The sequence below is a fragment of the Halichoerus grypus genome, chromosome 5, assembly GCF_964656455.1.
Source record: "Halichoerus grypus chromosome 5, mHalGry1.hap1.1, whole genome shotgun sequence".
Classification (NCBI taxonomy): Eukaryota; Metazoa; Chordata; class Mammalia; order Carnivora; family Phocidae; genus Halichoerus; species Halichoerus grypus.
The window spans coordinates 116,084,899-116,110,246 of NC_135716.1; the positions used below are offsets into that span (position 1 = coordinate 116,084,899).

General features: G+C 41.6%; 2 long non-coding RNA genes across 2 annotated transcripts in view; one reads left to right on the top strand and one right to left on the bottom strand.

Annotated features, from left to right (window-relative positions):
* Positions 1–10,859: 10,859 nt before the first annotated feature.
* Positions 10,860–24,299, top strand: LOC118523603 (uncharacterized). Its single transcript, XR_004911196.2, has 2 exons — positions 10,860–10,976; positions 24,094–24,299. It is a non-coding gene; the product is annotated as an uncharacterized LOC118523603 (long non-coding RNA).
* LOC118523604 (uncharacterized) overlaps positions 14,315–25,348 on the bottom strand; it is a 57,330-nt gene continuing 46,296 nt past the window's right edge. Inside the window, exon 3 of the long non-coding RNA XR_013447557.1 lies at positions 14,315–14,510. This is a non-coding gene — a long non-coding RNA (uncharacterized LOC118523604). The remainder of the gene's footprint in view (positions 14,511–25,348) is intronic.

Consider the following 25,348-nt stretch of genomic DNA (forward strand, 5'->3'; position numbering starts at 1 on the left):
AGAGTTGAAAGCAGAGTCTCAGTTATTTGTACACCCATGTTCCTTGCTGTATTGTTCACAATAGTCAAAAGGTGGAAACAACCCAAGTATCCATGGACGGATGAATAGATAAATAAAATGTGGTAGGTACATACAATGGAATATTATTCAGCCTTAAAAAGGAATAAAATTCTGATGCATGCTGCGACATGGATGAACTTTAAAAACATTATGCTAAATGAAATAAGCAGGCCTAAAAGGAAATATTGTATGAAATTACTCACACGAGGTATATAGAATAGTTAAATTTATAGAGAAAGAAAATAGTATGGTAGTTACCAGGGGCTAGGGAGTTACCCTAGGGGTATGAGGTATCATGGTAACTCCTTTCACTCTGGTATTCTTTCATGCATTCATTCATTCATTTGCACAACTCCTTGCTAGGCAGTGAAGATGCCAAGACAAATCCAGTTCTTGCTATAAAGCTCACAATCCATCCCTCTTCCAGCAACCCTGCCGACCCCTGTTCTGCCCATTAGCCAGGTTATTTGCCCATCCCCACTGACTTCAGCCCTGACAATCCTTCACTGCCTAGCTTCATCCCCGCTTTCCAGCCAACTAGCCTTTCTTCAACTTCTGACCTTTGGCAAAAAACCCTCACCTCTGTCTCCCGTGTCTGGAATATAGGCAATTGTAGAAGGATAGCAAGATCAACCACTACAAACAGAGGGGGACTGTGTGAGGGAGAAGAGATCCCCTGAAACAGGGCTGTCCTGCGTCTGCCCTAGACATTCTTAGGACACCCCTCTATTAAAAGTGGGTTATACAAATCCCCAAAAGTCTAAAAGTCCTAAAAGAGGGGAAGCAGTCTCTTTGAGGATAAATTGCAGAGGAATATTGACCATCCATCTTAAAGCACAGTCAGTCATGGTGGAGGGTATCTGACCATTTAGGATAGAAGATAAGAGCAGTGGCTTTCAACTCTGGGGGCATCAGAATCACCTGGGGGAATTTTTTGAAAAATAAGGATTCCTGGGCTCTGCCAGGCCTGCTGAGCCAGCATCTTTGGGGGTTGGGGGCTGGGCATTTGTATTTGAGAAAGCTCCACAGTTGGTTGTGTTATGCCCAAAGCATGAGAATCTTCAGCCTGGAGGATAAGGAAATAGAAACCTGGGCCAGAGAACGGTATGAAGTGCTGAAAAGATATTACCATGAGTCCCTGGCTACAGCATCACATGGAGAGAGAACTCTGGAACCAACAGCTTATCAATGGGTTAAGTATGATACCCACCTGTATTAGTCTGCTAGGGCTGCCATAGAAAGTACCACAGACTGAGTGACTTAAACAACAGGCATTTACTTATTTTCTGGCAGTTCTGGAGGCTAGAAATTCAAGACAACATGTCAACAGGGTTGGTTTCTTCTGGTGCCTCCCTCCTTGGATTGTAGACGGCCATCTTCTCCCTGTGTCTTCACATGGTCTCCCCTCTGTACATGTCTGTGTCCTAATTTCCTCTTCTTATAGGGATACCACTCATATTGGGTTAGGATCTACTCTAATGACCTCATTTAACTTAATTACCTCTTTAAAGATCCTATCTACTAATACAGTTTCTGAAGTAGTGAGGGTTATAGGACTTCAACATACAAATTTTGGGGAGGGGGCTGGGGAGACACAATCCAGCCCATAACACCTACTTTAAGGACAAATTCAAGTCTTCCTTGCCCAAAGTCAATAGAAATCCTATGTGCATAAGCTTGTCCTGAGTTGGAAATAATATGACAACTATCTTGTCAATATCTGCTGCGAGAGTCCCACATGAGGCAGAAGAAAGTGGCCCATGAATAGCATATATATAAATTGAAATACAAATTATTGTCATGAGAATATTTGCAGTCATTCCCCCTCTTGCATTGGTTCTGACAGGTCACAAGTTACAGAAGACCTGACTAACGGTAGCTTATATAAAAAGGCTCATTTTCTCATGTAACAAGAAGTCTGGAGACAGGCTGCTTCTGTGTGAGCTCTGCAACTTGTGCGTGCTGACATCAATGCCTCTGTGCTTTTCACGGACATTCTTTCATGCTTGTGACTTCATGGCCACAGATGGCTGCTGTAGATCCAAACATCATGCTCTCATTCAAGGTAAGAAGAAAGATGGAGGGGTCATGCCGTATATGAGAATCTTTACCAGGGAAATAAAAATATCCTTAGACACTCTCAGCAGATTTTTACTTATGTCATTGGTCAGAACTGCCATTTGACCACTCCTAAGGAATCTGGGAAGGCAAGTATTTGACTGGGTGCATTTATTCATGAATTCAACAAATATTTATTGTGTGCCTAATATGTGTCAGATACTGTTCTAGGTACCTGGATACAGCAGTGACTAGAAAACAAAAATCCCTGCCTCGTGGAGCTTATATTCTAGAGGAAGCTTACATCCTGGTGCTCACGTTGTCACTTCCTTAATAAAGTTGAGTGGAAATATAGCTGTCACATCCTCTAGCCTGCAAAAACAGAACCCTGTAACTTCCATCCTAATTTTCCACCTGCATTCTCCTCAAAATCTTGCTTGAGATGGGCTAGGTCAACTTAACGAAGATATAGATGAGAGGAGGGAGGAGAGGAAGAGAAAAATAAGTGAGGGTCTAAGAAGAAGAGACTCTTCCAGAAACTGTGGAGAGCAGGTTCTGGAATAGCCATGGGAATGGAAATGAATAAGAGAAGAAAAGGAATTGTGTTCTTCTTTTAGTCTTAGTCATGATTTTTGAGAAAGCTGAGTGAAGAGATTGGGCTATTCAGAAATTCCTTTGGGGCGCCTGGGTGGCTCAGTTGGTTGGGCGACTGCCTTCAGCTCAGGTCATGATCCTGGAGTCCTGGGATCGAGTCCCGCATCGGGCTCCCTGCTCAGTGGGGAGTCTGCTTCTCCCTCTCCCGCTCCCCCCTTTCGTGCTCACTCTCTCTCTCTCTCTCAAATAAATAAATAAAATCTTTAAAAAAAAAAAAAAAAAGAAATTCCTTTGGTTACATGGGTTGTGACACTGCTCTGATACTGAGTCATGTGGGCCTCAACTTCCTAAGAGTAATATCTCATTTGTAGCTGAGATGTATAGTCATCATTTCTTGGCTTTGGATTGTGCAACCTCATAATCACCTTCCAAACTTCATGTTAATTCATGGCTGTGTCACTCTCTCCTCCCTAAAATCCTTGGTCCTCATTCTCAAAGTTAATCCTGCCTAAATTCTTCCCCACGTCCCAAGTTGTGTCTTCCACTTAGCCCCCTGTAGCCCATCCAACCTTCTCCACCAATTCTATCCAAGCTGTCTGTTCCCCTCACTCCCCCAACCTGTAGCTGGGAGAAAATTCCATAGCCAGACAAGCAGAAGCAATAATCCACAGTCTATTTCTCAAAGTATAGGTCTTTCAATCTTAAACCCATGTCAGGGAACACCAACGCATTTCTCTAACTAAATCTTTTTCAGAAAATCTTCTTTCCTTTTTTTTTTCCCCCCAAAAACATAGCAGCACAAGACTCATCCAGTTTCAGTTACTAAATAGAACACTCTGCATCCTCTGCAGAGAGATTTCGGGTGCCTTCACAGTTTACTCCAAGGATAATGGGTGGAACTTGCCTTATATTTGTGACTCAAGAACCAATCTTAGTGAGTTTCCCAAAACAAAGGAAGTCAGAGAAACAGACAGCACCTTACTACCCATAGCTGTATCTTTACTAAAAATAATAATATAACAAAATTCCTCTTCTCTGGAAAACTAACTAGAAGATTCTGGTGTATTTTTTAAAAAATCAGTTTTATTTCCTGGAGCCATCCCTTCCCTATATACACATACTTACAAGAATACACACACCTGGAGTGCTTGGGTGGCTCAGTGGGTTAAGCGTCCAAGTCTTGATTTGGCTCAGGTCATGATCTCAGGGTTGTGAGATCCCATGTTGGGCTCCACGATGTTGGGCTCCACGATGGGGCATGGAGCCTGCTTGAGATTCTCTCTCTCCCTCTCCCTTTGCCCCTCACCCCCTCCTTCTCTTAAAAAAAAAAAAAAAAGAACACATACACCTGCAACACTGTATTAGTTAGGATTAAATTCTTCTGGGAGTTGGAGAAAACTCAAAATTATAAGGCTTAAACAAGATAGAAATTTTTTCTCTATTTCAGGTAACATACAGGCAGGCATGTCAGTCCAGGGTTTTTATGGAACTCCACAGTCAGGGAACAAGGCTCTTATCTTATTGCACCACCATTTGTGGTCTCCATTCCCAAGGTCATCTTCTTGTCCAAGATGGCTACTCTAGCTCTAGCTTTAATGCCACATTTCAGCAAATGCATTCAAGAAAAGAAATAAATGGTACCCATCGCTCCTGCTCACATACCATTGGCTAGAATTTAATCATATGGTCACACCTAGCTGCAAGGCACTTTGGGGAATGTAGTCTTCTCATGATAGCCGTTTATGCAGCTAAACACTTACTTAGTTTACTACTATAAAAGAAGGGAATGACAAAATAAAGTAGTATCGAATTATAATGCAAAGTAAAAAAAAAACCATATGTCCATACTAATATAAATAAATGGCTGACTAAATAAATAGGAGAGAACAAACAAATCTGATACTCTACTCTTAAAGAGGTCAAGCATAATTCTCCACTCCTTAAGTGTGGGCTGCTCTTAAAAGTGAATTTCTTCCAAAGATTACAGTATGGAAGAAGAGGGGGAAAAAAAAAAGTAACTCTTCAGTGGATAAACCGAACAAATATTACCTCAAGCCAGATAATCAAGGTTAACATCGATAGTGATCAATCATGTTGATAGTATCTACCCTTGATGTGCCGTGATAAGAATGGCACTTTACCTCTGTGGTCTTCCCAAAAGCATATATCGTTCAATCTAATCACGAGAGAAACATCAGACAAATCACAGTTGAGGGACATTCTACAAAATACCTGACTGGGGATGCCTGGGTGGCTCAGTTGGTTAAGCAGCTGCCTTCAGCTCAGGTCATGATCCCAGAGTCCTGGGATCGAGTCCCTCATCAGGCTCCCTGCTCAGCAGGGAGTCTGCCTCTCCCTCTCCATCTGCCTCTCCCCCTGCTCATGCCCTCTCTCACTCTCGCTCTCTCTCAAATAAATAAATAAAATCTTAAAAAACAAAATAAAACAAAACAAAATACCTGACTGGTACTGCTAAAACTGTCGAGGTCATCAAAAACAAGGAAAGTCTCAGAAACTGTCATAACCAAGAAGAGTCAAAGGATACATGACTAAGAAGTATAATGTGAGATCTTGGATGGGATCCTGAAATAAAAAAAAAAAAGATATTTGTAAAAAAAAAAATCTGAAAAAAATACGGACTTTAATCAGTAATAATGCATCAATATTGGTTTATTAATTGTGACAAATATACTGTATTAAAATAAGGTGTAATAATAGAGGAAACTAGGAATGGGATATATGGGATCTCTACTGTCTTTGCAAAATTCTGTAAGTTGAAAACTGTTCTAAAATGAAAGTTTATTTGGGGCACCTGGGTGGCTCAGTCACTTAAGCATCCAACTCTTGATTTTGGTTCAGGTCTTGATCTTAGGATCCTGAAATCAAGCCCCTCATCAGGCTCTGCATTGAGCATGGAGCCTGCTTGAGATTTGTTCTCTCTCTCTCCCTCTGCCTCTCCCCCCCACTCACACTTTCTCTCTCTCAAAAAAAGAAAAAATTTTAAATGAAAGTTTTTTTTAAAAAAAAAAAAAGGGAAGCTGGACATTGGACAGAGCAATTTTTCCCCAAACCCCATATATGAGCCATCTCTTCTCTTTACACCCCCAAATCCAAGAGATGTTCACACTAGAAAGGGCCTTTGAGGCCATGGCTTATCCCCCATAATGAGGGAAAGAAACCAAAAGAAACCCCGAAAGAGGGTTGGCCTGCTATTACCCAGCCAGCTGGTGGAAGAGCTAGAACCAGAAGCCAGAACTCTTGACAAAGGACCAAGTGCTCGCTCCACTTTTCCACCCTGGTGAAGGAGATAGCTTGGCCTAGTGGAAAGAGCTCTGCCATTAACTGTCCTTGTAACAATGGCAAGTCACTCCATCTTTCTGAGCAATGGTTTCCTCACCTTGAAAATGGAGATAGTGCTAACTGCCCTGTTATCTTAACAGGACTGTTGTGAGAAGTGAAACCCATATAAACATCTGGAATTCTCTGTTGTAATAGCCCAGTAGGGACCTTTTGACATACTGAAATTTGTGACACAGCCCAACAGAATTGACCCAAACATCACATTTATTTATTCAACATGTAGGCAGTATTGCCTGTCTTTCAAAATCAGGATACAAAATCTGGTCACGGTCGGTACTTTCCTTTTTTCTGATTAATTGCTGGAGGCTCGCTGTTAACAGGCTGTTCCAGTGTCTCTCACACCTCCTTGCTCCCTGACCGGCCATCCAGGAAGCTTGGATTCCTGCACAGCCCCACCAGAAGAATACAGGGGGCTGCTCAGGCCACCAGCCCCCCCACAACCACCCGTTTCTCCTAGCAACACAGTGACAGTCCTGCGGGGTCTGGCAGATGGTACTGATTCCCTGGGGAACACTGCCTCACAGATCCAGATCTCTGCACAGGCCTGCGGGGCTTCTCCAAAGGAGGACAGCGCCATTTCCTCAGTGCTGACCACAGCGAGAATCTCCCACATTTGTGCTCCTACCATGCAGCGACTCATGCCCAGCTCTTTCCAGTCACATTCTTCAGCACTCGTTAACCTCAGAGGCACTGAGCTGGTCTTGGTTCCAGTGTCTACTACCTCAGAGGTTCAGAATCCCACTTTTCTTTCCTTCCAGGGCTCCACCTTTGGAGTCCAATTGCTTTGGTTTTTATCTTAAACACTCAAAATGTTTCCTAGATTGTTGGAGATACTCATTCACTCTCTTCTATAATAAAACTGAGCTGGGTACCTCAAGGGTACCTTACACCCAGCCTTTGGAGGAAAACCATCATCAGAACTCAAAGACATTTCAGCAGTGTAAGGGAGACTCCTAAATAATTTCCCCTCTACTCTTTGGGTGATGTGGTGCTACTCTCACTGAGGGCAAGGAGAATTTTTAGCATCCATGATTAAAAGTATGAAACCCTCGATGAAGAAGAAAGAGAGAGACAAAAAAAAATTATATTATCTGACAAGCCATTTTACTATAAACAAACAAAAAATAAAAATAAAATTCAGGGGATGCCTGGGTGACTCAGTCGGTTAAGCGTCTGCCTTCGGATCAGGTCATGATCCCAGGGTCCTGGGATCGAGTCCTGCATCAGGCTCCTTGCTCAGCAGGAAGCCTGCTTCTCCCTCTGCCTGCCGCTCTCTCTGCTTGTGCTTGCTTGCTCTCTCTCTCTCTCTCTGACAAATAAATAAATAAAATTTTTAAAAAAATAAATAAAATAAAATTCAGTACCTACAATGTCCCAAGCATTGGGACATTGGGAATCAAGAAATTGATCAGTGTTCCTGACTCAAGAAAGTTAGAGCCTAGGAGAAGAAACAGACAGATGATTACCGTGCAGTTCATAAGTATCCCAAGGAACTATTTACTAGAGGGTATCATGCTAACACAAAGGAGGGACCCCAACCAGTCTTTCAGAAAGCAGTCACCCACAACTACTCTAGGTCTGAGAGGGTGTCTCTGTGGAGATGGCCCTCTGGGCCTGGGAGATGATCACACTGAGCTCTGGGTTTCAAGTAGAGGACAAAAGGATAAACTGTGGGATCTCTTCAGTACTAATATTATGAAAAATAACTTAATATGACATCAGATGAAAATAAGAAAAAGGAGAGATTCTTGTATTAGTCTGGACTCTCTTGGTTGAAAGTGACAGAAGTTGAGTCCAACTGAGTTGGGCCTAACAGAGAATTAGAAAGATACAGGACCATAATCAGGAATAAGGGCAGGGGCCCAGGAAAAACCTGAAATTAGAACTTGATCACCACATGGCTCTATTTCTCTCTGGGAGAGGCTTCATTTTCTTCCACAGATTGACTGCCTTTATGAGCTGGAGACCACAGTTCTGAAAGCTCCTGGGTTCAGCATCCAGGGGCTGCTTCCATCAGGAAGAGGGGCACAATCATCTCTTGATTCCAATTTGGAAAACCCCAAGGGAAGATTCTGCTTGGCCTGGTTTGGGTCAGTGTTCAGACCAGACCCATAAAACTAAAGCCAGGGTTGAGTGAGGAGTGAGGGCCCCTCGAGAGTCACCTCAAATAGATGAAATCTCTGTAATTATAAGCATACTCTTCTATTTGCTAGTTGCCAGAAAGCTGGCTGGAGTAAATAGATATGAACTGTTTATACCTAACTAGCATTTTGCTAAAGAAGCACTGAGGGGATGGGGTGGGACTAGGGATTAGAAGGGATAAGGTTCAGCACCTGCCCCAAGGACCTCACCACTATTGGAGTTACCTTGGATCTGAAGTGGATCTGGGAAGCCACCTGAGAGCAGGGGAGGAGGCTGGAGCAGTGGTGGAAGATGAGCCCTAAGAGGCTGAGCTCCTGGTCTCCTGCTTCTAGAGCATCACCTGCTTCATGAGTTCTATATATTGGATCTCCTGTAGAATCATGTTTGTGAAAAAGGTTTTTACATCTTTAAAAATGTGTGAGTATATTATATTCCAGCTCCCTGGTTTTGCTCCTGGAGATTCTGATGTCCAGGAGACCTGCCTATTATAAGCATTTAATCCTCACAACCATGCCAAGATCTGGCTGGTGGAGGCAAAAATGAATGTGGAGCCCCTTCTGACCCCACTCCCCAGCCACTGTTCTGCCACCAACCCTCACTTCATGGGTGTGAAACAGCCAGATAAAACCATAGCCAAGAGTCCACATGTGGAAATTCAGAGAAGAGAGAGCATTCTCTTGAATTGTTCTATAGCAGCGTATTGACGAGCACCTCATACAGACTGAGGGAGAGGCAGATGAGAGGGTGAGAGGAAGGGAGAAGAGAGCAAGAACTTATGGGATGGCACATCGAGAATGGGGCCAGGCGCACGATGTGCCAAGGAGTGGGGCAAGAAGTGGGCCAGGAGAAGAGAAGGAAGGATTGCAGAGGAGAAGGGAGTAGAGGAAAGAGGGGAGACACAGAGGCCAGAGCAGCCCAGGAGTGCCAAGAACTGCCCTTCCAACAGCTCAGTGTCTTCTCTTGTGTTTGTGCCACAAACTGAAGGCCTGAAGTCACTGGCTCATTTACTCCAGAATTCATAATCAGGTGCTTGAACGTAGGTTCACCTAACTGCAAAGGCACAGTGAGAGTGACTGTGTGCTAGGCGCTGAGCTCAGGGGCCGGGCAGGACTTGGGGAGCCCAAGGAGACTTGCTTGGTGTCCCTACAAGCCAATATCCTATTGACCGACTGTCATTTACTGAGAATGGGAAAAACCATTTGCTACTAATATAATTCATATATGTCTTTCTTGATGTTAAAAACAAGAGAATTATCTCATGCACTGAAACATTTTAACTTGATTAGAATTGCCTTCCATTTCACTTCTTTTAGCCTTATAACCGAATAGTGTTTCTTTCAAAGCACAGAGATAACTTGTATTGATAGAGTTATAAAATCTTGTTCGAATTTTGCTTAAAAATCTAATTTCTCTGACTTTCATGTTGACAGAATGTTTCCCATGTTTTTGTTTTTGTATTCTCTTAAGATTCTCTAAATCAAACAACTGCTTGGGAAGGCTGGTATCAGGATTCTGATTTAGACAATAGCATAATTCTCCAGAAGACAGCCACAGACCAGGCACTATTTGGCTGATTTTCTGTCTCAGGGTGGGTGGTAGTCGCCTGAAACCCAGCAAAACTGGAAATAGGGATTTTTTTTTTTCCTCTGAAGAATATTGTCTCTTCTGGCAGGATAGGATCAATCCTATCTAGTTGTATATATCAGGATCATGTCCAGAAAGCGGAGTTACTGGCACCACATTTATCATTTATTCCAGAGGTGTCTGGTGTCCCTTAAACACTGACACACAACCCCCGTCCCCACAGGCAGCTGCCTTGATGGCCCAGCTCTCCATCTGACTTTGGCTGCTCCAACTGTTCACATGTATTTAATCCTCACAAAAATGCTAAGAAAATAAGTCATATTATTATACCCATTTTATAGATGAAGAAATGGAGATTTGGAGACATAAATAGCTTGCCTAAGGACAAACTAACTGGAAAGCAAAGGAGCCATGGTTAGACCAGAACTTCAAAGCCTGGGTTCTTACATACATCATTGTCTACTGACTCCTCTAGAAAACGTAAGCATGTTTCACTTACACTCGTATTTTAGAGTTTCTGCCAAAATGGCTATTTTTGACTTGAGACCTCCGAAATGAGAAGCACAGGCTTTGGGTCCCTCACTCATTCAATCATATCAAGGAAGAGTGTGTCGGGTAGTAGGAAGAGCATTGGTCTAGGAGAACTGGTCTGGGAGTCACAGTACCTGACACATAGTAGGTGTTCAGTAAACACTTGTGAAATTGAGACCCACAAGTCACTATGTACATTTGATTATGCCTTTCTTCTGGGTGTTCAAGAGGGCACTCTAATGTAAGATCCCACAGTTCACGCTAGCATCCCAGGGGTTGCAAAACATTGTAGTGTAGCATGAAAAACTACCACCATTTACTGAAAATCCATTAAACTTCCTTCATAGTATAGAATTTTAGGAACAAGGATAATGGGATAATGTAGGAGACTTTGGCTCAAAGTAGCCTCTGCTTCTAACTGCTATTTTGTTCAACTTGTCATAACTTCTAACTTTGTCCCAGAAAAATCTCAAGGGAAATGAAATTAAGCTCTTTCCCAGATTTGCTTTTCAAAATTAGTCCTGGGCTGGCCTTCAATACAGCAAACATTCTGTGTGGCCACAAGGGAGGATTGCACTGAATTCTTGGACCAACTAACGAACCTTTGGGGGCCTGACAAGCTGAGAGAGTACAAGAAAATGACACAGGTGGGTGTTTTGCACTAATTATTGCCTGCCTTGCTAGTCTGTCCAGGGGCATACACCTCTTTGCTTTGCCCTTTGGTTTGTCCTTGCCCTTTCCTGCTATTGCAAATAATGTCTATTTGCTGCCTATGCTTGGATTTGGGGCTGGGCAAAGCTATCCACAATGACTAAATCAGGCCAAAGTTTTGCACAAGTGCCCAGGGACCATCATCAAAGTCTCTGCAGTTTCCCAATCCAAATGGTCCCTCTCCATGGAGGTGGGAGGTGGCAAAGTTTTACTTGACATTGGCAGCCACCAGCTGGGGTGAGTCATCCCTTCAGAGAACCCATCTGTAAATGCTAGACTTCGGCAAGGACTTGGTTTTACCGTTTTCTTGGGAACAAAAGCATGCAATTTTAAATCTGCATATTCATCATTCTGGGGAAATAAACACAGTATGAAACTAACTAAAAGATTTAATAGTCAACGCTTAATAATTCCCCAGTCATATGTGGGACAAGATTTTGTTCTAAAGAACTTTAACACTCATAGATATGTGATTGTGCAGGCAACATTCAAGAAAACTAGCTTTCTTTACCACAATAGATTTTCTTTCATTCTATGTGGGTTTTCAACAGATTACCCCCAAGAGGAAAATCCTGTCTACTCTCTCTTTTCCTTACAGTGCTGTGGTCATGGTGTTTTAAGCATTGCTGGGAATTTCCTTTGTTTCTGAGTCTTTCTTACCTTCTCATCCTTAAAGTCATCTTTTCAATGACATTCTCTCTTTCAAAAAATTTAATGTAAACTGTAAGAACTACACCAGACATGAGTCTTCATCTCAAGCTGGTCCTCTGTTTTGTTCTTAGCCACAGAAAGATTGCTTAGGCCCTGGGAAAATGTAATCTACTGGTTTCAGCAGAGAGATTGAGGGAGGAAATTTTAGGAGTCAAACATCCATGAAAGCTCTTGCCAGTAAAAATGTGGATTTCCCCAAGACTTTTTTAAGAAATGTTGAAAACTGGGGGGAGATTTAAAGGCACTGCTTGTGATTGAACTATGTCGATTCTATTCATGAATGCCACTTATTTTCCATCATACAAGAAATTAACAAAATCTAAACCAATCCCTCTTGCATAGACATTATTCAGTAGTAACAAGTTCCAATAATGGAGAATCCAGGTTTCCTTCTGTCTAATCATATGGCCATTTTCCCAACTGTTTCACACATGCTAATGGAGTGTGACAAGTAAAACATATTTGGCTCAGTCTATGGTCCAACATGAAATGGCTTCACAACGATGAGGTTCCTAATCATTTTTCTCCTAATCTACCACTGCTTTAGGGGGTTGGTGTCTTCCCTGTCATGAGCGATTTCAGTGCACTGATCAGGGTGGACTTGACAGATTCTTTATCAATGTCAAGTGTCTTTTGTGGTTAAGTCCAGTAATGCTAAAACAAAATGCCTCATAGATATTAGATATATGGTGGCATTACAGAATTCTCTTGCAGGCAATATTTTTTGGTCAACCTATGAAAAGAAAAATGGAATGAGGGCTAAAATCAAAGGAAGATGCAGCAAAAGTCTTGGCAGTTATTTCTGTGGAAGTCAGACAATGTGACTGACATGGGGCCAATCACTCTCCCCTCCTCCATTCAAGTTAGAATAGAACAAAGAGAAATTGCCAACAAAGAAAGCAATGATCTAGGGGGAGGGGACTGAATCTCAATAGGTTTTTAATTTCAGGAAAAAGAGCAGTATTGCAAAAAAACTTGGGACCCCTGCATAGGCACCCACATACATCCATAAGTACATGCCTACCCTTATCAATTTAAATCATACGTTTTCCATATGAATTTTTCTTTTGACTTGTGAAGTTAATCTGTCAGGCTTCCCCAACATTACCAACTCTCCCAATATCTAACATTAGTGCCAACTGGCTCAGAAAAAATACAATCCAAGAACCTCTGAGTAAAATAGACACTCTGGTTGATGTTAAGTTTCCTTTTGGTAAAAAGAGTTTGCGGTGCCATCAATATTGTGCCTTCTCCAGCAGTCTAGCCAAGATAACTTCATTATGGGGAATGTTTGCTTTTTCAGGGCATAACAATGGTGATTCTACAAGCAAATTTTAAAATGTTCTCTCCCAGGTGCACAAAGTGAGGCCTGCCAATCCCCTCTCCCCCCAAATAAAGAAAATGTCCCAACCACTGGCTAAATCTGTGGTAAATTGTGTTAAACCAATGTTTCAGAATACCACTCTCCAGAATAACATGGGACGCAAGAAGTCTCATTGTCTTTTAGAAACCTGAAAGCCAAAGCTAATAAAATTCTCATCAGAGCTGCAAATGGACAGTAGAAAGTAGTGCTCTAAGCATTGTGGGTGCTAACCCGGAATTGTTATTTGTTACACTATCAAATCCGTAAGTTAGTATGAATGAACAAGACAGACTGCACCCCCCAAGTCCTCAGCCCTCGGCCACTCTTCTGCATTACACAGTTAAAGGCTAAAGCTATTTCATTGCTTTCTCTGATTTTTTTTTCTTTTTTGTACTAATTTAGAAAGTTGGTACTTTAATGTAATTGAACTCACTGAAGCTAAAAATGTCCAGACCTTTTTAATAAGGTACCCTTCAATATTAAACTTTGGGGTCTGTTCTCCTCCCAAGCAAGCACTTAACTCCCATTAGCACTAATGGCAGTTGTACACAAACATTGAGTAGGAAATATATATCTCTTTGTCTCTTTGTACTGAGCTCCAAGGGAGGCAGGGGGGAAGAAAAGGAAAAACAACTTTGAGATTGAATAAAAGAGGTAGAGTTGCTGATTCATTTACAAAGATGAAATTAATGCCTGGCATCCCCAAATTTCAGGGAACACGCACTTTTAATAAGTGAGATGAGAAAATTTCTAAATCATTTTGAATAATACCCAAACCATGTTTCCCTGAGAAATCTGTTTTCCCTCCATCCCCAGCACATACATTAGACCCATTTTGCACTTGTTATGTACATAATGATTCTAGACAACATAAGACAATTTCATGATTTTTTTCTTATCATTTTTACTTATCTACCAGTGAGCCAATTTATGCAGCTTAAACCACTGCTAAAGAAGATGTATCGAAAATTGTCTGTAATCATTACAAATAATAGTGCGAAATGTTCACAAGAAGCTGTTTTCTTATCATATTTTCATTAAAACGTCTTTTCACCTGCTTTGCTTTTCCCACGTCTGAAACCTGCATTGTAATCAGTCTTATTAACTGAGAACATAAATATGATTTATTATGGTCTGATAATGGAAGCTACGTGGACCCAGAGAAGGGCTATATTGTCCTTTGATAAAATGGCTCTTTTCTCTCAAATGGAGAGCTCTATCATGAGAACATGCAGAATGTAGTGAGTGATTATTTCCTCAGGGTGAGTGATGGCGAAGCCCGACAGAAAATCTTCTTGTTGACCATGACAGCCTCAGAGGGTCCCCAAACCTCCCTGAGTTTGACAACCTGCAGACACTTTTGATGAACTGTATTCTTCTGTCAGAGACAGCCTGTCTGGGAGGAGAAAAGAGACCTTTATTGTCTGATCGGCTATTATTGTCTTGATCTTTTATAAGCAATCTCTAATGCACATGAATATAATATCCTTTCACACAAGTGCCAAGCATAATAGAAATGTAGTTATAGGACACTCCCCCTGGTTATGTAAATGTCCTTACACCATAATTAAGAGAGATGGTTGGTGACTGATAAGGGAAAGAAAGAGTAATCAAACTGTTTTAGCATTTCTCCCTATTTTAAAGACTTCAACCCAGGGTAAACAGCATTTATGGTAGATATAGGGAAGCAGATTATTTTGAAGACTTCCACTAAAAGGAAAAATAGTTTTGAATATGGTATTGATGTTATATTTTTATTAAACATGCAAATGGCAGCTGGTTTTCAGCCAAACGTGATTACTATGCTGATATGACTTAGAAGAAAATGAGTATGTCTCTCAAAATACCTGGCTGAGGGTTACGGCAAGAACAAAGACCTATTAATAAGGAATGTACTTGCACAAATGGGTCCTCCAGTCCAAATAAAGTTCTCCAATAAATTTCCCTCTTATCCATTTCCAGAAGCCCAAATATGGCAAAAAAAATTTTTCAATTAACAAATATATTTGCAGGCAAAACTCTTGCAATTATCGGGCAATTAAATTTACTTCTTAATGTGGCCCTTGGGAGTCATCTCCATTTCTGAATTGTGAAGGATAGTTCTAGATGGTGTTTGTTTGGATTTGATGACAAAAGTTTTCTGATCTCCCAGATAAAATCCAACCAGCCTGTTATCAAGCAGGCCAGCCCACGGAGGCCAGTAGCTTGATGCTCAAACTCAGCTGCTGGCAGAAAGGAGAAAAAGACATCACCCACCCGAAAAATTTTAATCCCCCAGCAAAATACAATATTCAATTTTTCATTAACCTTCTGACATCTGGACACAGAGTATCCCCACTCTAATCACTAATGGGTTTTGCATTACCAATTAGTGGAGCGAATTCTCCAGCACTGGTGCCAAAGGGTTAATCATTAGTTTCACACCACTGGGTGGTCAGAGTTAGAAGAGCAGCCCCTGAACCCAAAAGAGTGGAGAGTGAGGGGCTGGGGGTTGGAGAGAGCTCTCATTATCGAGAAGAAACATGCGGCTCACAGGCATTGACCTCCATATCTCTCTCCTGGCATCTTGCCTCGAGGTGGATTTTAAGTATTATACAAGCATGCGCATGCACACACATGCACACATATTTATACACAAGTCTGGCCCCAGAACAAATCACCAACCTAGCCAGTCACTACTGAGCCTGTTCCATCAAAGGTAGATCAGACCAGAGGAATTCTCTCCCTCTCTCTCTCGCACCTCTCTCTATTTGCTTCTCTAAGCAATGACTTTCCCATGGGAATGAAAAAATTTGCCATTTCAGAGGGAGCTGGGTTTTGAGAAGTGTTTGATCTCTCTTAAGAGATACTTCTCTGAAGTTCTGCCAACCCTCGATTATCTGTACAAATGAGGCTTAGAGAAAGTATGGAAAGATTCGATTCACAGATAATCTTCAAACTCCAGTTTGGTCTATATTTTAGTTTCTTTCTGAACAAATTGTACCAGAGCAATTAACAAACAAAACTGATTGGATGTTTCCTTTCTCCTTTTATGGTCAATTTTGTGGATATCAGCAGCATGAGGAAATTGTCAAAACACTGGCAACAAGGAGAGAGGAAAGGGAAGAAACAAAATACCCAGATAGTCTGCAAACTAGATAATCTGCTCCTGAATAATTGAGAAGAATCTAATTTCAAAGATAATAAAAGAAGGCCCAGAGAGCAATTCCATCTTGAAAACGCACAACCCCTTCCCCCTAACCCCAAAACAGCCAGTAGGAAAACAAATAAGTAAACAAAAAACCGCAAGAAAAATTTGAACCTACTGTCCCCATCCACATTTTCCCTGATTTAATCTACACATGATCTTAGTTAAATTATATTCTAAAGAGGGTCAGGGCAAGGAGGAGGAGAAGGAAGCACAGAAGACACTTCTTATTTGTGTTCTGTCTAGCTCTGTCGTCAGGTACTGATAGCAACGATTGCTTTCAAAACTATATGACCTAAAACTACTGAAATTGATCACTTCTCTCTCTCTCTCCCTTTTTTTCTTTTTTCTTTTCTCTCTCTCTCACCCATTTTCTTTTTTTTAGGAAACCCAGCATTCAAAAGAGGAACAGCAGTGACTCAGCACTTTATTATTTTTTTAGTCCCAAATTTTTTATTCCCATACAAAAAAATGCTTGAGAGCATTTGATACTGAAATGAGAAACTTTGCTACACTTGATTCTCCACGGTGCTTCTACTCAAGGCCAGAATTTAAAACTTTTCAGTTAAGGGAAGAAAGACTCTTAATGAGCCTAATCACTCACATTATTTTGGCCAGAGTCATTGACTGACTGCACTTACTTAGTTCTGCTTTAGAAACAAAAATCTAATAAAGTAACTGGCAGTTTAAATGTCACAGAAATTTTCTCCAACATCCCAACTGGAATTGTGAAAACAGGCTCAAATTCCTCTAATCTCCCTCTCTTTCACCTTCAAATGCCATGCTTCTAAACCAAACCATTTCCTAAGAAATAGCAGAACTTGGTTGGGTTCAGAGGTCGGGTCAAGGGTGGGGAGGAGGAAGACTCTTTCTTCAAGTTGGAGGGGATTTGCTTTTTTCCACACACTAAGGCAAGAAGGACCGGAATCTCGAGGCTGGGAATGTTCTGCCTCTTGCAAGGGAATTCAAAGGAGCCATTGTGTTTGATACTTTGCTTCCCAATTGGCCTCTGACAGCAACATCAGAAGCAACAGATACTTCAGTTCTACATCTGGAAAGAGGCATTTTTTAACAAAGAAAAAAAAACCACTCCTGAAGACATTGAAGCCTAATTATTCTATATTCCATAGTCTTAAAGATTGAGATCTCTCTGATACTATGTGATAACCCCTTGAGGAATGGGAGCAGCTCCATTAGGACTTGAACAGATAACATTTCTATACTTTCCCCTCAATAAAACTAACATTCAAAATAAGCTTACTGGTTGGATGCTTTCATTTCCCCAGCCACTGAATTGTAATGATCATTGTACAGGCTACAGTACCATTTATTAAGGTGCCAAGTGGAAAATAAACCTTCACTAAAATGTAAAAGGGATTTAGGATGTACAGGACTAAACCATCAAGGAATCAGTTTAGGTTAACCACTGTCCCACTTGCTCTTCTAGAAGATGTATACATCAAGTCCTCAGATTTATGATGGGGCCTTTAGAGTTCTGAATAGTCTGGACCATAGCATCATAAATCCATGCTAAGGAACAGAAGGTATTCTGAGTACCATGGTCATTACCATCATGATGGTTGGGACCATTACACAATATCCCCTGGTAGAAATTTCCCCCCTTTCTAGTGCTACTGTGACCCAAACAGAGATGAGCCAAGGGCAGGAAAAGAGAAAAAGAATGGGAGTAACACTCTGGGAAGCACTGAGGGAGGGACAGGAGAAAGGGTAGGGCAGAAGAGGGGGTATTAGTTGGTAGAGAGGTTTTATGAAACCATTAGGAAGCCTGATAAAGGGGAAAAAAGGCAGCCACTGAGAAAGCATTCATTTCCCAAATTTTAGTCACACATGAAGAGCCCTCGGTAATTTTAGTTGTTTTGTCAGCCAAGTCAGATCCTGGGCCTCTCAGAAGCCATTGGAAATGTCTCAGGTTCTCATTCTGCTATTTTGATGGAAATTAAACTTATAAATCAATAATAGAACAGAACCAACTCTGTGTGAAAGCACTACTCCTTTATCCTCTATTCTCCAGCATTCTTGCCCAAATGATTTAAGATTCCCAAATGCAAGTGAAAAAAATTAAGTTTGAGACTTCCTTGTACAATTTCAGCTTAAGTCTCCTACTGAAAGAACACTGTAAAGTAGACGGAGAATAAAACTGTATAGCTCTCTTACGCTCATGGGCTAGTCCTCGAAAGCTTTTGAAGTGATTGGTGTCTGCATCCCAGGGGAATCTGGGATTGTAGACATGAGCAACATCAACAGACTTCTCAAACTTGCCCTTGTTCATCCTTTGCGGGCTCTCCTCCACCACTGCCCTTCTCCTGGGCATCTTTTTTCCTCTTCTTTTCTTTTTAATGTATGTCATCTGCTATCCTTTCCTCTAGATTTTTACCATCTGTTATTCAGCTTTATTTTTTTTCTATTGTACATTTCTGTCACACTTCTTTATTTTTATTATCCCATGATAAGCATTGCATTCCTCTAGACCACACGCACAACACTAAAGAAGTCCTCCAACTAATGACATTGATTCCTATTATAGAGACAGCCACTCTCCCCAGCTTTCAGCTCTTCTCAGCCTTTCTCACTCCACCAATTAAGACTTCCCACATCTGGAGCAAGATTAAGAAATGTGTATCCATTGCTGGCCCGTTGCTGGTGCAGAAATGGTAGTGGTTGCTGAGAAACCCTGAAACAAACACCAACCAAATGATAGTATGACATTCCCAGCAAAGACCAGAACCAATACTTGGGAAGAATGTCATCCAATCCCTGATTCTTGAACCCCAACCCTGAGACCCCAGGAGCACCCAGTGCATCCAAGTTTCCCAAAAGGCCTCAGTCTGGTTCTTGATTCTTAACTCTATACCTCTGGCTACTGAAAAATTAGACTAAAGCCTAATTTGGGGCAATCTCATTCCCTAGTGACTTCGCAGTCACCCTTTTAAACACTTCTTCGGGGCTTTGCCAAAATCCTGCATTTTTATTCACTCCATTGTAAAGGCTTCTTTTTGGCTATAAAGACTTATGTCAATTAAAATTACGTTTTTTCATCTTCTTGGAGGCTTCACATTGACAACGGACTGTGTGACTCCATCTGCCATGGTGAGTGATCTCTCAGCCATAATCACAGCCTCTGGAGCACATCATTCCCAGCACCACATTTTTTTTTACAAGTGTGAGAATATTAAAGTAAAATGTTCTGCAATAGAGCATCTCCTTGTGCTAATCATCTGATTTAAAGTTAAAAAGGTAGAAACCTCATATATGTGACAAAGATTAAAAGAAGAAATGAAATGAAAAATATGGGAAGGGACATTCTCTCCTGGAACTATCATTCAGGTGCAGGCAGGCAGGCAACTCTTGCTGATTCCTGCTCATGGAGGGGGCATTAGCCAGAGAAAGCCAAACCTTTAGCTTCCACTTCCTATACAAACACTTCTGGGACTATTGACAGCAGAAGTCAACCAGTGAGAGATCATTTGTCCCAATACACAAATGCATGTCATGTGATAAACACACTAAGGAATTCTCACAGAATGGGGTGGACAGTAGAGAAAAAGAAAAATCACAAATAGGACACCCCACACTGGGGGGTCCAACAGTGATGATGACATAAAACTCAATTCAAACCACATAACCATAAAATGGAAATATCTTGCCCATGTAACTGGGAAGTCCAAGGTGAGTGCTAGCCTCAGATGTGGCTCACGCAGGTGCTCAGTGTGGTCAGAAATCTATTTCTTTTTTCATCATCTCTTACCTCTACCTTATTCTGTGTTAGTTTTAGTTTCAGGCAAGATTTTTCTACCTGGTGGTAAAGAAAACCATCAGCAGCTCCAAGCTTACACTGACCTTTACCAGGACATCCTAGAAAAAAGTATGTCTTTCTCTTTCCCAGAAATTATATCAAATCCCCAAAGGACTCTTAAAAGTGCTACTTGGATCACTTGCTGATGGAGAAGCATGACCATTTGATTGACAGCCTTACCAGAGGAATGTGGGAGAGGTAGATCTCAAGGAAAAATGGCTTTTATCAGAAGAAAGGAGAATGGAGGCTGGGTAGTCAAAGTCCTTCAAGCAGTTCTCTTCCAGTCACTTTGAACCTAAATCACTTGCTGGAACCTTTGGAACTCATTAGTATCCCCTGGCTCAATGGGAAAATAGCACCTCACCTTGCTCCAAGTTACTGCAGTGTTTATTGTTCTGTTTTGTTTTTGCCTGAGTGGAGAACAGACTTCAGCACCTTATGAGCCCCAACTACATGGATGAATAAGATCTACTCAGCAGCTTGCAATGATTCCTTTATTGCCATTACTGACCATCATGTAAATAAGTAGTTACTGACTTAAGAACTCACTATTTGCTCAATAACCCTTGATGGGAACTGTGATCCCTTTACACACTGTTATAGAAGTACATAATTATAGACTTTTCAAATAGGTATTTCTTTTAGGCATTTGCCTGTAATAGCTCCTTCAAAGCTGTTAAGCTTTTATCATGTGAAGACCCAAGTAGAAAATATTTAGTTCACTCCTCATTGACCTAATAGAGAACAAACTCATCTTTAAGACGGTGTTAGCTTCTTGCCAAGAACACATGGATAACCTTGTAAAAAAGGTCTGGCTTGGGCTATTTGGGCAGGAAATCACATTGCTGTTAGATCACACTCACCTCATTGAGTAATTTAATATTGACACTAAGTCATTACTGGCCATTGTTTCTATAGTCCCTCCTGAAGGAAACCTTGTCACATCCACTTGTTCTGACTTTATTACTATCCAGTGAGCTATAAAACTAAAAATCCAGGTGGGTCCCCTGACTTCATCCTATTTCATTACTGAAACACAGAGCATAATTCTTATTTAATGGAGAGTAAGTTTTTTAGGCATATTAAATAAATCGGCCCACCAAGGAAACCACAAAGAAAATCATTGAGATACCTGCTGAGGTCATGGGCTCAATAAAGCTCTGTGATATAAGTCGCAGTGTAATGCATCCATATGACACAATCTTTATATGCAATGTATATCACATACAAAAATTAGTGGCGTACCATGTTCAAATGGGTCTTAAGGATACAGAGTGAAATTTAACTTGCTTATTAGCTCAAATCAAGACACCATGAAGTGTTCACAACTTTGTCAAAGGTGCTAGGCTAAGTGAGGGAGATACAAAGATAAAGCATGCGATCATGCTTGCTCAGCTACATCAGGATTTTATGTTACTAGCCCCATGTCCTACCACCCCCCGCGCTATCTTGTCTTCACCACTTACAACTTCTCCCTCAGTTTCAGATAAGTGCAGCTCCTTTCTCAGCTTTGTACCTTTGCACATACAGCTTCTTCTGATCAGAATCCTCCCTCCTTTCTTCCATCTCACCTTACTACAATGTCACCTCCTCAAAGAAATTTCCCTCATTCATCCAGGCAGAGCTAGCCACACACCATCTCTGCTTCTGGAGCACATTCTACAAGCATCTATTTGTACCATATGCATTTGTGTGTATGTTTTCCCCCTATTACACTTGTGAGCTCTGTAAAGATCAAAATTATGCCTGATTCATGGCTGTCTCTATAGGACTCTTGCAGAGTACCAGGTACAAACAAGTCTCTAGTAAATGCTGACTGCATTCCCTCTGCAGAGAAAAAAGCAGTGCTGCTCTCACTGCATTTCTGCTGTCCAGGCCTCAGAGGCTCCTGGGAAAAGAGATATAAATGCATAAACAGGATTAGATTAACTCAGTCAATGCTGATGGAGAGTCAAGAACAAGCAGTTGGTGGGAGGGGACTTGGAGGTATGAGGAAAAGAAGGAGGAAAGAGAGGGAGAGGGAAGTGGAGAGAGCAAGGAGAAAGATGGAGTGAGGCATTGCAGAAGTAGGACGGCATTAGCTGAGGGGAAGATGAACAGCATGAAGGAAGGAGAAATACAGGAACTCTGAGAGGAGGGAGTTTGGGGGCAGTGTGAACTGCACGGGTAAGAAACTTGGATGCCATGTCAGAAAGTGGGGCTGGAATAGGACTGACCACTGAGGGTTTGGATTGCCAGGCTGAGCAATTTGCAGTTTGCTCTCTGCAATGGTGGCAAATTGAGGGAAGAGAGGGTGACATGGAGGCAACTGGTCCCATGTGGGCTTCAGTAGACCAATGAGGAAGCTATGAAGACTTGGTCTCCAATGCTGCAGAATCAAAAACTCAAAACACACTTTGCAAGAACCTAATCTCTCAGCCAATTTTAGTGAAACACAGACCATCCTGGATGCATGCAATGAGAGAATTAGACTGCAGGGGATCAGCCCTGGCATTCCGTTCATCTCCAGATCCTCAAGCATACCAGGTGCTTGCTGTGTCCTCTGCCTGGGATTCACTTAACCCTGGGAATTCTCATGGCTTTCCCTTCCGTCATTAAGGTCCCGCTCAAATATCATCTTTACGGAGAGTGCTTTCCGAACTGCCATGTCAAAACAGCACCCCATCACTCTACCCCTTTGCCCTGCTTTATTTTTTCCTCAAAGCACTACTGACTACCTGACATCATATTATATGTCTATTTGTCTATGCCCTTACTATCTCTATACTCCAATGTAGGGATTGTCAAAGTTTCTATAAAGTGTTAGATACTAAATATTTTAGAATTTTCAGGGCATATTGTCTCTGTAGCAACGATTCAATGCTGCCATTGTAGCATGCAAGCAGTCATAAACAACTCATAAATAAATGAACATGGTTGTGTCCCAATAAATTTTAACTTCCAAAAATAGTCTATGGGCCAGATTTGCCCATGGGTCATAATTTGCCAATCCTTGCCTTACTAGAAAGTTCCAAGAAGTCAGCAACACTGTTTATCTGGCTTACTCGTGGATTTCCAGAGCTTGGCACATAGAAGGCACTCAATAAGTAATTTTTAAAGAGTGCATGAATGAATGGAGTTCTATGGAAAACAAGATTGTAGGAATACTACACCCATGTGAATATATATATATTCCCTTTGTGATGGTTAATTTTAAATATCAACTTGGCTGAGCCATAGTGCCCAGAAATATAATCAACATTATTCTGAATGATTCTGTGAGAGTGTTTTGGGATGAAATTAACATTTAAATCAGTGGACTCTGAGGGAAGCAAATTGTCCTCCATAATGGAGCAGACCTTATTCAATCAGTTGAAGAACTGAAGAGAACAAAAGAATAACCTCTCTTGAGCAAGAAGGAATTCTGCCTGCAGATGGCCTTTAGACTTGAACTGCTGTATCAACTCTTCCCTGGTCTCCAGCCTGATGGCCCATCCTGCAGATTTTGGACTTGCCAGCCTCCATAATCATGAACCATGCAAGCCACTTCCTTAAAATACACATACACACACACACACACACACACACACACACTCATCCTATTGGTTCTGCTTCTCTGACTAATAAACACATAAATATACAGATTTACTCCATTGGCAAGGTAGGAAACCAGATGGTTCTGTAGAACTGGAAGACTTCAGCTGGTTGTGCTCAAATCATTGTCATATCAGAGCTTTCAGTGATGCCTTATGGTCTTCAGGGAAATGTTTCTCAACATGAAAGTAATTTCTGGACCTGGGTTCCACCTATCTCCACTTCTATGTCCAGTCAACTTGGATGTGCACCATACATGAGAGCCATACAACGCTGTTCACTCCTCACTGCTCCCTGGAGGTCAAGCTCTCTCAAGTTTCTATACCTTGCATATGCCACACCCTCTGCCTGAAATGACATCCCACTGCCTTTTCACCTGGCTAATTCTTATCCATTCTTCCACAGGTCCCCTGGAAGCCTCCATAGGACAGGGTGAGGTGTTGATTTGCTTCTGTCCCCCCACCTGGTGTGAGCTCCAACCTCCTCAAAGGCAGAGACTCCCTGCTCATCTCTCTACTCACCTCTTCCCACCACTAGTCTATACCTGACATGCAAGGAGGGCATTGATGGGCAAAGATCAATAAACAAACAAAATATTTTAAATAACTAAACCAAGCATAAGATGATGTTGCTTACTTGTGATCCGTGAAAATACAGCTTAGTACCACCCAAGGAAGATGCAAAGCCAGATTCCATGGGTATTAAGTATCCGCCCTCTGGGGGCCTCTGGCTGGACAGAACTCCTCATGGCTTAGAGAAAGATTGCTCAGAGTGAACACCAAGTGGGGGGGTGGGGTACAGAATACTGCACTCTCCTCTCAGGTCCATACCATCTTTCTTCCCAACTTCTCAAAACACTAATGAGGTGGGAGGTGTAGGGATTAAAAATAGCCACAGCCTGAGCAACCACTTTCAGCTCTCTCCCATGTCAAAAATGTTGATCTCTAACTATGGGAGTAATTTGGGGGCCCACGTCTTTTCAAAAGACACTAACAGGAAAATGGGATTTGCTTTACAGCAATGAATAGACAACTTAGCTGAAACACATCTGATCCATGAAGGCGGGTTCACCTGGTTGACAGGAGCTCTCATTAACATGAGTGTCCTTAGAATATGGCTCCTAACTAGATTGAATTTAGTTCTATCAGTTTATAAGACTTCCTTGTTCTATCACTGACCTGCTCTAGAACTTTTATGCTTCATGCTTTTATTTCTCAGTACCTCAGTTTCTGCATCTGTAAAACAGGGAGAATAATTCTTGCCACCTGCCACCCAGGAGGGTGATGCAAATAAACAAGGCAGCATCTGTAAAGCACTTTGCATTTCCATTACTTCCTCTCTATGAATCTGAAGTAGGATTATTATTACTGAAAATGTCAGCTATCATCTGAAAGGCTTATTCAATCAAAAGGCTTTCTTGAGGAACATTTCATAAAGGAAAAGTGAAAGCATGCACATTCTCCTTGGAACTATCATAATTAGTCCCAGTAACAGTTGGGCCATTTTTTTTCAGTTCATTTATAGTCAGATTCTACAAAATTGAAAACATCCAACATCTGGGCTGAAAAACTTGTACAAAGCCAGAAAGCCCCCCAAATGGGCATGTGTGGGCTTCGGCGACATAAGAGCCAGATGTACTTTTTGCCTCAACTACTCTTTT